We start from the raw sequence: 14,742 nt of genomic DNA, 5'->3' as shown, positions 1-14,742 counted from the left end.
TGATGTGGCCAAGAAATGAAATCACAAATGGTAGGAAGTCCTGACTGCCTCAAGAGTAGTCTTCATGTTGCTACAATAAATGCACATGGAGGACATTTGAATGCTCAATTTCGGATAACTAGGATTGACGAAAACTGGGAACACAACATATTGAGAGATGTTTGTAGAACCATCCTTGTACTTCTTTTAAATACTCTTGAGATGGATTAACATTAGTTATGTTGATCAATTTGTATATTAGAAGGAAAACTACCAAATGTATAGTTGGGTATTAAAGGAAGATTGAAGATCTTACTAGAGAGTGTGAATTGAAGAAAAATGAATTATACAAGGCCTGGATGTCCCTTAATGACTTTAATCATCAAAATGAAAACCTGAGGACTAAAATCGATAACATGTCATTTCATGTTGAATGTCTACGTGGAACAACTTTATATTTTTTTCCTTATTACTGATAAACCAACAAATTGGAATTATTTGAGCAAAAATTTCCTTGTTACATATCAAGCAATAGAATTCCAAACTTCTCAATTAAGGGAGCTTCAAGACACATACCAAAGGCATATTTTTTTGGGGTTTCATCAGATGAAGACTTGAAGGCTAAAATTCAGATAACTTTGGTATTGAATAATATTAACATACAATTTTAAGTTAAGTCTTATTCATGTACTACACCTCGTCAAATATTCTATGAATAATTTTGTCAAATACTTGGTAGCAAATACTAAAGAGTGATTATGATAACCTTTTGGAAGAGGCACATAAATGTGCTAGTGATATCCCTGACATTGTCGGGATGACATCTGTTTTCCAATCTCTAGGAAGTGTGATAAATATTCTATTTTTGAGAAAATCATTGCTAACATTTTATTAATTTTTATGAAGTTGTTAAGTTTTGTAGTGTGAATACCTCAAGAATAAGTTCAACAAAGAGGCAACGTAAAGGAATAAGTTTCACAATAAAGTGTTGGACTTTACAGTAAACTTGTTGATTGCATTCTTTTTATGCTTTACGCAAGGATTAGCATGTTAGATAACGTGATTTTTTGGTCTTTTTTAGGAAACATCAGAGAATTCTGTAGATGTTGTCCATTGAGTGATGGAGAAATATCAATGGGAGCTTCTCCAGTGGAATAATTTGATACAAATAGAGACAATGAACTAAGCATCCTATTAATGGTTCTTCAAAGAAGCTATTCAAATTTTATCTTGTTTTTAGTATTTGCTAATCAAGAAAATCAAGGTAAGATCTACAAAATAATATCTTTTGGATATGAAATTTATTATTAATAAGTACACAAATTCATTGATTAGAGTTATTTCCATAGGAAGTGGCTGTTGTTTTCGATACTACACCAGTTTTCATGTTAGTTTTGGATAGGTATAATGTGTGTATCTTTGCGTATGGGAAAACTAGAACTAGGAAGAAATTTACCATGGAGGGAACACATGATGATATGGGAGTAAACTCTTCAACATTAGAGGAGCTATTTCAGGTAGCTAATGAGAGAAATGGATTATTTAAATATGATATCTCAGTAAGCGTATTGGAAGTTTACAACGAGCAGATTCATGATCTACTTGCACCCCCAACTCATCCAGGGCATACTATTAAAATGTAACTTCTTCCTTTCTTGGTGTTTACGTTCATTTCTAGTTTCCAGAACAAAGATGAGATACATTTGATACATATAATGTTCTATTCTACGAAACAATTTTAGTATATTGAATTAAGAATGATTGGGTGGTCTATCGTTGGGCTTGAAGTAAAGAAAGGTAGCAGAAGGTGTCCATCATGTTCCAGGCCTTGTTGAAGCACAGGTACACACTATGAATGAGGTTTGGGAAGTTTTACAAACTGGAAGCAGTGCAAGGGCCATTGGCTCTACCAATTCTAATGAACATAGTAGTCGTTCTCACTCGTGTGTGTTTTTTCATCAAGGCTCACTTCATACTGTTATATAAAATGATTAATCAGGATAAATTCAATGAAGAACATATAATAAACTTTGCCCTATGCTACAACTCATGTGCAGTTTTGTTGGATACAAAATATTGACTAAGTTGAGTCAAACAATACCAATTTGTAAAATAGTTGATAACCCGCTCGAAGCAATTATCAGAGTTTACCTTATAGTTTATGTCAAAAGAAAGTACTTATTTGAATAGTTTAAGACCCACTCAAATAAAAATACAATATTTTATTTTTTCATGTGAGAATTACTTGATTTATATGACAATATCTTTTTTTTGATAAGTAAGCAACGAACCTTCTATTAATCTGATCAAATTACATAATATACATAGTGCCCCAGACAGCAGGGGCGACAAAAAACCAGGGACCGAAGCTCAAAGAGGTTCCTACAAACAACTCAAAGTGGTTCCTACTGCATCCACTAGATGGACCTGGAGGCAACAATAAAAAGTCCACGAAACCGAATCCTCACCGTTGAATACATAACCTCGATCCAACGGCTAAAAATCAAAGGGACCCACAATTGTGCAACAAACATAACCAATCCCAGTCGTTGAAAGCAAAGTCCCGAACCAATGGCCAGCGGGGATATCACATAGACGAGAAGCACGGAGGTTAACCACGCGATGAGAGCGGTTTTCTCTCACCTCTTGTTGCCACGTGTTACCCCCTAAGTGGAATCACATGCATCTTCCACAATACCAGATACCAGCCATGTCCCGTGTGATATACCACATAAGGTTTTGGGGTTTTGTGTTCATGGTTTCACGGAAAGCCCAGGGCCCATACAGGGACCCACAGTGGACCCCACTGCCCCTTGCACATGGACCTGACCGCAACTCTAAACTGGGTCCAATAAACAACAACAGGTCTGGAACTCTAAGGTGACAAGCACGACCCATCTCAGCCGTTGAATACATAATCCCGATCCAACGGTCATCGGGGATATCGCATGGACGAGAAGCGCAGAGGTTAACCGCGTGATGAAAGTGGTTTTCTCTCACCTCTCGATGCCACATGTTACCCATTGAGTGGAATCGCATGCACCTACCAAAATACCAGATACCATCTGAGTCCCGCGCGAAATACCACTTATGGTATTGAGATTGTGGTTTCACGAAAAAGCCAGAACATTCCCATAGACCTTGCTGAGCCTTCCGCCTGGAGTCGCCAACAGAAACCCGCTGAGCCAAATACACCCAGGCAGTCCATTCTGCGTCATTGCCCGACTTGAAACCTTCATCATTCATCCAAAAGTTAACAAAATTGTGGAGAGAAACCATATCCCAAAATCGTAGACAAATTAGGTGATATCATCCTCACTCCTATCTCCCGAATCCCTTCGATCAACACTGTTCATCCATAAATCCCAATCTTTGGTTGCCAGGATGAAACAGTCCTCTCACAGTTTCCCTTCAGGTAACAACTCCCATGCATGCTGAGAATCCCTGTCCTTATTGGCCACACCTTCGTTGGCCAACCAATCTGCAAGCATATTTTCCTTCCTTCTAACATGAACAAATCTAATTTTTTTAAGGGTCTGCAAGTGAGAGTGGATATGGTGAAAAATCTGCAGTAGCTTCCAGTGCTTCGGCACTTTATGTGGCAAAGTTCCATTGTGAATCTTCTTGGCTGATCTAATGATTAAATCCGAATCTGCTTTAATGATAACATTCTGTAAATTTGCCTCCACCAGGATTTCCAAGCATTGATCTAAAGCCATAAGTTTAGCCATGTTATTGGAACCCTTTTCCAAGTGGCCATGGAAGATGTATTTTGTGTGCCCCTAAGCATCTCTTATAGCACCCCCAAAGCCAGCTTCCCCTAGATTTCCCTTAGAAGCTCCATCAATGTTTACTTTGAAGAAGCCCTGAGGAGGGGGCTGCCATCTACTAGCCCCTGTGCTAATTGTTCTCACTTCCTTCCTTATTCCTTGAGGATTGATGGATTGAAGACCCAAATTAAGAATAATAATCTCCTCGTGAGGCAGAGGAGGATTCGTGGGAATTGACCTCAAAAGGCTCTTAACTGTTTCTTTAAGCTGTATTAGAATTTGATTGATTATATGCTGGGGTTCGCTAGCTTTATTTGTGAAGATCCACCTGTTGCGTTCTTTCCAAACATTCCAGATAACAAAGCCTGGTACTAGCATCCAAGCTTTGTTGATGATCTCATTCTCTGAGAAGTTCTTCCTCCAGTTTTTCAGAGTGTTGGATATGCTGATATTGTCCCTGTCGGTTTGTCGGAAGCTTGATGCCACCCAGTCCCATACCTTAGCAGAAAAAGAGCAGAGGTTGAGCAGGTGTTCAATTGTTTCCTCATGTGAGCCACATAGGTGACATTTGGAAGGGCCAATGAAACCTTTATTTAGGAGGTTTTCCCAAGTTAGGATCTTCCTTTGATGCACAAGCCAGATAAATAGCTTTATTTTCATCCAGTGAGGAGTTTTCCAAAGTTCCTTCCAGACTTTATCAACATTTACAAAGTTGAATCCTGTGATTGCTTGTTTTGCCTCTTTGAGGTTAAAGTTACCTTTGTTATTCTTCCCCCATCTTAATTGGTCATGTGAGGAGGAAACCATAATTCGTCTGTGCTTTAAGTCCATGGTGAGAGCCTCTGCCATGGCCTTCAAAGGATTCTCATCACTGTAACTTAGTTCCTTCCACTTCCTCCATTTTTCATTGTTCCTTCCTTGGTCCCAGAAATCTTTTACCATTAATAGGCCTTTGCTATCTATGTCTCTCTTGAGGGTTGCCAGGTCAATCCTATTGAGGATGGGTTCCTGTTGCTAGCTGTCCTCCCAGAATCGAGCTTGGTCCCCTGCTCGGATTTCCCAAAAACAATGCTGCTGAACAATGCTTTTGTTCTCCCAAGCAAGGTTCCATATGTGTGATCCTCTGATTTGTCCTGTCATTCTAATAAGATCCTTTTCCTGCCAGTGCTTGGCGTAATTTTGTTTCCAAAGCTTGGCCCAGGGGGCATTCGGCTCCTTGATCCATTTCCACCAAAGCTTAGCTCCCGAAACTTTACTGAGAGTTTCCGGATCATGCAACCCCAAGCCACCATGGCTTTTGGGCTTGCAGATCTTGTCCCAGGCAACTAAGGCCCACTTTTTTTTCTCTTCCCCTCTGCCCCATAGAAAGTCCCTTTGAATGTTCCTTATCTATTGCTTAATACCTTGAGGAGCAGGGATAGTTGCAAACATGAAAATGGGAATGGCTTGCAAGACCACCTGTGTGAGCACAAGTCACCCTGCTAAGTTTAAAGATCTGCATGTCCATTTTCTGATTTTGTCCTGAAGTTTATTTAAAATTGGTTCCCATATTTTCTTGTTGAGAGGTTTATCAGTAAGAGGAATACCAAGATATTTGGAAGGCAACTGATCCCTTTGAAAACCCAGAATTCTGGTAATGTTTCTTTGTATAGCAATATTTGTGTTAAAGAAAAAAACTTTGGACTTATTTTGGCTTACCTCTGTGCCTGCTACCATAGCAAAGTCGTTTAAGATATCTTTGATTGCCCTTGCTTCCCTGACTGTGGGTATGCCCTGCAGCATAGTATCATCCACAAATTGTTGATGAGTATTAGCCTCTCCATCCGAGGTGAGCTTGATCCCCTGAATTTGACCTTCAACATTTGCCCTTTTGATTGACCTACCTAGCCCATCCATCGTGAGGAGAAAGAGGAAAGGGGAGAGCGGATCGCCTTGTCTGAGCCCTCTGGAAGGTGTGAATGTATTTGAAGGGGCTCCATTAAGCAGAATGGGAAAGCTAGTCATGGTGCCTAGTGCCATAACCAATCTTATCCAATTTTGGTCAAATCCATATGCTTTCAGAGTAGCTTTGATATAATACCAACTGAGCTTTTCATAGGCTTTCGCAATTTCCAATTGAATAATCATTCCTACTTGCTTTTTGCTTTTGAGAGAGTGTACCACCTCATGTGCTTGGATGATGTTGTTGAGAATTTATTGTCCTTCCACATAGCCTGTTTGCTCTTCCGAGATGAGGGAAGGTAGTAGGGGCTTGAGTCTATTGGCTACCAGCTTGGAGATGATTTTATACACCACATTACCTAATGCTATGGGTCTAAATCCATCCGGAGTCATAGCATTTTCCTTTTTTGGGATTACAGCTATGAAGGAAGCATTCAGTGCTTTCAGAACCTTTTTGTATTTTTTTGAGTCTTCCACAACTTCAATGATATCCTGTTTGATTATATCCCAACAATCTTTAAAGAAATCAACATTGAATCCATCCGAGCCTGGTGCTTTTCTACTTTGCATTTCCTTGATCACCTCACTGACCTCCTCTTTCGAGACTAGCCTATTGAGATTGTGGTTGTCCTCTCTAGTGACCAGCTTGGGGATATACTGGGTGAACTGATTAATGAACCTAGACCTATCCTCCATTGGCTCCTTTGCAATATTAGAGAAGCGTTGTACTAGATTTGATTCCATGTCCTTATTTGAGACAAGCTCAACACCTTGAGAATCCTTAATCTTCATGATTCTATTATGTGATCTATGGGCCATAGTGGATTTGTGAAAAAACTTAGTATTTCTTTCTCCCTCTTTGATCCATTGAATCCTGGATTTCTGTCTCCAGAAAGTTTCCGCTTGTAAGCATCGATCTTCCCATTCTTCCTGTAAAGAATTATTTAGCTTTTGCCTTTCTTCATTGAAGCCCTCTGGTATTGATCTGATTGATTTCCTGGAGTTTCTGTTCAGTCTCAATTCTAGCCTTGAGGATATCGCCAAATTCCTTTTTGTTCCAAGCTTTAAGTTTGGATTTAATATATTTCAATCTTTGCTGGAGCATGTAAATTTTAGTGCCCTGAATATTCAGATCCTCTTTCCACCATTTATCAATGTTACTGGTGAATTTGGGGTGTGAGAGCCAGGCATTCTCAAATCTGAAGGGCTTGTTCCTCGGAGTGCCCATAAAGGTAGCTTCTAGCTGAACTGGCCAATGATCCAAACCTCCAAAGGGAAGAATGGACACTGTGATGGCTGGTCCTGTGAGGAGGAGATCCTCAGAGATGATAAATCTATCAAGTTTTGAAGCCACTTGGGAAGCCCCTCCCATTTTGTTATTCCACGTGAAGGTTCCATTTATTGTCTTGGTGTCCACTAGTCCCATGTTCATGATGAAATCTTGGAAGGCTTCAGAATCTCTGCCTAGCTGTCTAGTGCCTCCTTTTTTTTTTTTTTTTTCTGAAAGAGATCTTATCATATTGAAATCACCTACAACTATCCAAGGCATATTGGGATATCGTGCTCTTAGATTTTCTAGGGAGGTAAGAAGCTTGAGTTTATCTACTTGCTTCTGAGGTCCATAAACATTTGTTATCATATATGTTTCCTTCTCACCTACCGAACTGCACACCAAAGAAAGATAGTTCATAAAAATTTGTTATCATATATGTTTCCTTCTCACCTACCGAACTGCACACCAAAGAAAGATAGTTACTAGATGCTTCAACATCTAGGATTCCAAATTTTTGTGGATCCCACAACATAAGAATCCCACCTGTCGAGTTATTTTCCTTGAGCTCTAAATACTCATACTTGATTAACCATTTATTATGAATTTCTCTTATTTTATCCGTTGAACATTTGGTCTCTTGAATAAAGACCATGTCTGGTTTTTCTTCTTTAATTATGTTACTCAGATTCCTTTGTTTCCTTCTACTACCTAAACCTCTAATGTTCCATGTTGTAAGCTTCATTAAGAAAGGTTAGTAAAGGAATAGCTGGTAAGATATTTCATCTTACCTGAGTTAATTAGTGGTTTTCCACATTTGTTTAACAGTTCATTCTATCTTTTCTCCCTCTTTTCCTTCTTGAGTTCTTTGGAGATTGTGCCTGTGAGTTCTCCATAGTTTTGACCCCACTTTGCTCATAGCTTTCATGGTTTCTCTTGACACCAGTTCCCTTCAATTGTGCCCTCCATAGAAAGAGCTGTTGAACTCGATCATAGTCTTCTTTTGGCAAGGAGTCCACTCCTTTGTTCCTACCTTGTTCTAGAAATAGTTCTAGATCCAGATTTTCCCTGTCTAGAATCTCCTATAGTTCATGGTCCTCTATTCCTGCCTCACTTGGAGTCATCTCATAGTCTTTACTGATCTCCATGCAACTTGGTAGATCCTCCTTCTGCTAGTTGTTTACTGTGATATCCTCCATTTCAGCTTCTGTTTCCTGCTCCTTGGATGTGTTCTCCCTATCCTGGACTGTCTCCACGTTCTCCTCTACTTCCTCTAGGATTTTGAAACTATTGTGTCTTGTATTTCTGTCTTCACTACTTTTCTTGTGTGGCCGTTTACCCCCTTTCCCTTTGGCTTCAACCTTGGTAAAACCCTCGTGATCTCTATCCAAAGGTGTTTTCCCATTGTCTTCCATATTGTTTGTTGGGCAATCTCTAAACAGATGGCCGTGTTCATGACATTTGCGGCACCTGAAAGTTATGTGCTCATAGTCCACCATTTGCATCCAATCTTCATCATATACTTCTAAAATTCTTGCTTCTGGAATAGCTCCAGATAGATCCATTTCCACACATATTCGGGTAAAGGAGGTGTATTTACCTTTAAGAGTTTCCTCTGATATCTTCAGAAAATGCCCCAGCTTGTTGCCTATGGTTTCCAAATATTTTGGGAGCCAATAATCCAGAGGTGGTGAGTATAGTCTGATCCAAACCGATATAGAAGTAAATGTTTCACATTCCGGGACAAAGTTCATCATCCATGGTCACATGTAGAGTCCTGCCACAAGATAGAAATAAGGCCCCCCTTCAAACACTCTGTCTTTGTCCTCTAGGTTCATGAACACCACCGTGAAGAAGCCCTTAGAACCCATATGTAAATGTATTTCTCCCTTTGGCTTCCAATGGTTCCTAATCCAGATGTGTAAAGCCCTCTCCATTGGCCATAACCCCATGAACTTGCAGATGATCGTATGTTCTTTCATATGGTCCCTGTGTGTTTGAAGTGTAGGATCACTCAATACAACCCGAGAAATGATGCTCGATTTGGGTTTTCTTCACTTGTTTCCTGTTGATTCCCTTCTTGATCCGGGGATTCGTTTCTTCCAACTATCTCCTTGCCTCTTGCTTCTGAAATATTTCTCGACGGTTTTTTTAAATGCTTCCCTCTTGCTTCCTTGCCTCCTTCTGTGACTACCTGACTATAGGAGGGAGCGATGCTCACCCCTGTGCATCCCGCCATGGAACCCTAATGCAAAACCCTAATGTCAACTTCGATCCTCATTCAATTTGTAGACCTCCAGTTCCGTAACCCCCGTATGTATCGATTTATATGACAATATCATCAAGTGAGGTAGTTATGATTTGTTTGTGTTGTTTTCTCTAGTAACAAGTTATTGCGAGTTTGTGATTTTAATGTTACCATACACGGTGTACTTTTTGTGATGGTAAAGGGAGAAAACTTAATGAGCGGGAAATGTACAAGGTGCAAGTTTTGGCTTGTTGATCTGGAAAAAAGTTAAAGAATAGAAAAAGAAAATGTTGAATGGGAGTGCCTTAAGGAAGGTCAATCAATTAGAAAATCTCTTTCTGCTCTTGGTGATGTTATACCTATGCTAGCAACTCAAAACAACCACATACGCTATAGGTTTGTTGCAGTGTAACTATCTGAAGGGTTCAAAAGTGTTTCACTATTGTTCATTTGTCACTTCCTTTTGCATATGTTGCCTCTTTTTTAAATCAAATTTAATAATGACATGACTGTTGTTTTTGGTGATTTTAGGAGTTCTAAGCTTACAAATTTTCTCCAAGATTCATTAGGTTCCATTCAAATACCTTTTCTCTTGATGTGCTTTTTCCTTTAAGTTCATTGAACTTTGCCACCAGAGTGAGGGGCATAGAACTAGGTCCAACATGGAAACAATTAGATTATTGTGAGATTTTGAAGTATAAACAAATGGTACTTTTAAATAAATTTATTTTACATTGCTAGTTAGCATACAGTTAGAATGATTTTGCATGCATCTTTTCAATGAGTATTATTATTTAATTAAGAACATTCCTTTTACATTAGGATGGTTAGGCTATTCCTGAAAGTGTGAATGGATTTGTGTATTTTGAGAAGGTCAAACAAGAAGGAAAGGTAAAGGATGGCATGAAGCAGAAGATGGATGAGACCATGAAGAACTTGGATGTGAAACTTAACGGAAGAGAACAACTTTGTAGAAATTTTCACGAAGAGGTATTGATTGTGCATTCAATTTTTCCAGTACATGTGATGGTAGGGAAGCTCATTTCTAGAGTGCGTTAAAGAGATTGAAGTTATATAGGTAAACTAACTAGAAGGATAACTTGAAACCAGGACCAGAGAGAAAAAACAACAATGGGAGAAGGATATCATGCAATATGGGGAAAAATTTAGAGGAAAAGAACAGATGTGTAGGAAATCTTAAAGAGAAGGTAATGCTTATTTTCATTTTTTATTTAACTTTCTTTTTAAGTGCTAAAGATTTCATTTGTTTGATTCAATGTACTAAAGTAATATTTCTCTTAATATTACTAGTCATGTAGGTAAAGGATCTTGAAGCACAACTTGAGGGCAAAGTGAAATGGAAACAATTACAGACACAAAAAGAACTAGAAAAACAACTTGAAATCAGGCTTAAAGAGCAGAGACAACAAACAAACAAGGAGATATTACAATATCTGGAAAAACTTAAAGGAAAAGAACAAATTTCCACCATCAGTCCATCAGTTAGGGGGCTTTATAACTTGTGACATATGATGTACTTTTTGAGGGCTTTTGGAATTAAGGGAGAGTTGACGAGGCCAAAAATATTTTTCTTGAGTTTTTGTGAAAGGGTTGTTTGTTTGAGGAGCCTCACGGTTAGTTTGAGCAACCACAATCTTAGATTTTTTTAGGATGTTTTCTTTCTCAGGGATTTGACAGATGGTCTTATATATTTAGTAATTATCTTTCCATCCTTGTTTTGCAGGCCATTTATAAACATTATCACAACAGTGGTAATCTTACATTGCAAGAAATCATCATTTTGTTTGGAGTGTTTGAATTGTTTTTGTCACAATTTCTGGACATCCATTCTTTTAGATGGGTGAATTCAGTTTGCACATTCAACACTGCCAAACTTTCTGCCACAACTATTGGTTTCTCTTTATATGATGATACTCATCACTATCCCTTAGCAGCTGCTTATTGTAAGAACTTTTGGATATGTTTCTTTGAGTTGCATGCATCAAGTTTGTTTTGGTTTAATTTGAACTTTGTCTATATACCTTCTTTGGCGAAAGATTCTATCAGAACGAACATGCCACTGAAAAATATTTGGGATGACTAGGTATTGAGTTCCATGTTGAGAATTAAATAAGGAAATGAATACGTTAATTATATTTAACTTGATAATTGTTTGTGTATCCCCTTTTTCTTATTATCTTTTCTCCTTATTATTATAATTTGAGATACATCAAACAATTACCAAAACAATAAGAACAATGACACATCATATAGGTTGCAAGCCAAGGCCAAAACCCCTCCTCTTCAAGGGAAAACCCTTAAATCTATTCTCCTTTTATAGGTCCTTCAATTGACTAATACCATGACTTTGTGACTCACACAAGTACCCTCCAAGATCAAGATCAACCACTAACTCGGCCTCCTGCTGCAAGAATTTGACCTCCTACTGTAAATATGAAATTTTGTCTTCTCAACAATTGCTACAATTGTTAATGCCACACTAGAAGACTTTGAACTTCTTCATTGGAGCCTATTCTTCCCTCCACTTTCCTTTCCTAAAGACTTAGGACTAGAGAGATACCTTATGTGACATTTGCTTGACTTATTTTCTCTCTTCCTTCCAAGATAGAACTAGTTATAACCCTTGTGCAGAAACCCTAGCTTTGACTTGCACGTGGGAGAGAGAACTAACCCAAACACTTTGACTTCCTTCGACCTCTTCTTAATCCTCTTCCTTGACCTCTTCTTCGTCCTCTTCTTCACATAGAATGAGAGATGAGAGTGTGTTTCTTTGGAGGACAAGTTCCTCTCTTTATATAGGCTTCTTTAAGGGATAGAAGTGGCTTTTCAATAGGCTAACTTGATCTTGGAGGGAATTTCAACACTTTAAAGACAAAAATATTTTTTCTTTACAATATACAATGTGCCCATTAGTGTCTTCAATATATGACAATGACTTTTAGAACTAGGACAAACCCTAGAAGCACTCAATGTGTGCTTGACCTATAAAATAAGATAACTTTAGCATAAAACCCATGCTCCAATAATAATAATAATTTATTTTCATTTTATAATTTACAAGATTACATTTCATAATTATGAAGACCGAAATTAGTTACACATTTTTCAACATGTCATGCATCCAAAATCATTGCGTAGAAATGAGCTTCTAGGCGTGAAATTGATTGACAAATGGTAACATAAATAAGCTAATATCAACAAACTAATTCACTACAAGTTACATACGCCCATTGTGTAACGTTTTTTATTTGATTCCTCAAAGCCACAACTTTAACTACTTTCTACAATGGGCCAATATTTCCTATATGGGAATTACAAGTCTAGGCACTTTCAACTTGTAATGGAACTTTATAATACATGAGTGTCAATGCTCCCACTCTTTAGTCTGCATACAATGAAATCAATTTCTTTCTACACATTGACCCCTAAATATATTATGAAACCTGCTAACTTACTGCAGAATCTACTGACACATAACAGGGTTTCAAAATGGACAAATCTTTTACAACTCACTGATCCATAAACAACAAGTTTATGGTTCGCTTATCTCTTCAACATGGATCCTTAAATAAAATAATTCACTGCATGTTAGATATGCCCATTGTGTAACCTTTTGCATTTTATTCCTCAAAGCCTCACCTTTACCTTCTTTCTAGAATGGGCCAATATTACCTATATGGGAATTACAAGTCCAGGCACTTTCACCTTGTAATGGAACTTTATAATACATGAGTGTTAATGCTCCCACTCTTTAGTCTGCATACACTGCCATCAATTTCTTTCTGCACATTGACCCTTAAATATATTATCAAACCTGCTAACTTACTGTAGAATCTACTGACACATAACACGGTTTCAAAATGGACAAATCTTCTACAACTCACTGATCCATAAACAATAAGTTTATGGTTCATTTGTCTCTTCAACATGGATCCTTTATATATATATATATATATATATATATATAGCAATCAAAATATATACATATGTATAATTCACTTCACTCCTCAGCCATCGATGGATGATGGATCACTATAGTGATTCCACAAGTAAGAAGACACTTCGTTCCAAAGCTCATTCAACCATGATTACCTAAAGCACCATTCTTCAAGTCTTTGTACCATATGGAAGCCATTAGATATGGCACTCTTAGTCCATATCAAGTTTATTTTTTGAATATTAATTATGAAGAGTGGATAAGATGAACACACCACTCAGTTTAAACATATTCCAAGCAACAAGAAAACATTTTTTACTCAAACCATTGATCTAAGAACAACAACCAAGTCACATAGCTTGGGAGGAAGACATTTAGCCAGACAAAAGAGTGTATAGCTTGAGGGAAGGTGTGTGGACATGTGTGGCCTAACCCAGAAAGAAATTAGAGTCACGTAGCTTGGGAGGCAGACATTCATCCAGCCAAAAGAGTGTATATCTTGAGGGAAGGTGTGTGGGCTAACAAAGAAATAAGTTAGCTTAGGGAGACGTGTGTGACCTAACTAATAAAGAAATTAGTTCATGGATACGTGTGTGGCCTGTGGGAAAGAGAAGACACCCAACAAAGGAAAAATTGGCACTGCGAGGGTGTTTGAGCTGTCAAGGGTTTTTTCAGACATGTTTTTCTAACTATCTTTGATTGTTGTGTGCTTAGCTTGTGTTTTGTTCAGTTCAGATATCGAGTTTCATTAAGAGACAAAAAATTCCCGTAATCTAATGACTTCTGCTTGAAACATGACATATAAATCCTTACAGATAAGAGAAATTAGTGAGATTCTTGCTATAGGTAGTGTACATAATTCTATTCTTTTGGTTCATAAATTATAACATTAAAATGTAGGAAACTAATCGATAATTAAACTAATTATCTCATGCATCCATGATTTGGATTATCAGTGAATATGGAGAAAGGATTGAAAATGCTGATGAATTGCTTGAAAGATTTTTGAATACTTTTCCTGAACATCCAGCTCAAGTGCAATTGCAATTACTCACTGCTACTATCAAATTATTGCCTAAGAAGCCTACTAAAGGGCCCCAACTAATGATTCAAGTCTTTTTCATTCATCCCCACTACCTTCTCTTAGAGACCCATGCCTCCTTCATATTTTCCTCGATATTTGATCTCCTATTTATTTTTTATTGTACTTAATATCTGCATGAATAAAAAATTTAGGAAAATATGAAAATTTCATTGGGGACATTTTTGTCCTTATTTTTAGGATGGGAAATATGCCCTAGTCCTATGAAAACATTCCCTGGGGCAAGGGATGAATATCCATGTAACACAGTGTTTGTTATTACTTATTTGTCAATAGTCTTCTTGGTCCCATGGGGCACAAAGAAATTGCAGACACCAAGGCTACATTAGTTGCTTCTACCTCACATTTGGACAACCTACCTCCAAAACATCCAGAGGATTCAAAATTTGGTCTTAAAGTTTATGAGAGAGTTAGGTAAGGTTGATTGGTAGAATGAAGTAGTCTTCGAGAGACATCATTTGCTTAGGACCATGG

At 37.9% G+C, this 14,742-nt stretch overlaps 1 pseudogene; it reads left to right on the top strand.

Moving 5' to 3' along the window:
* The first annotated feature begins 218 nt into the window (after positions 1-218).
* Positions 219-10,734, top strand: LOC149228911 (kinesin-like protein KIN-14R; annotated as a pseudogene).
* The last annotated feature ends 4,008 nt before the right edge of the window (positions 10,735-14,742 follow it).

Source organism: Pinus tabuliformis, chromosome J, assembly GCF_031772625.1.
Source record: "Pinus tabuliformis cultivar Carrire ecotype Pingquan chromosome J, CPIR1, whole genome shotgun sequence".
Classification (NCBI taxonomy): Eukaryota; Viridiplantae; Streptophyta; class Pinopsida; order Pinales; family Pinaceae; genus Pinus; species Pinus tabuliformis.
Note: the sequence above shows the minus strand (reverse complement) of the source record. Positions and strands in the feature narration are given on the sequence as shown.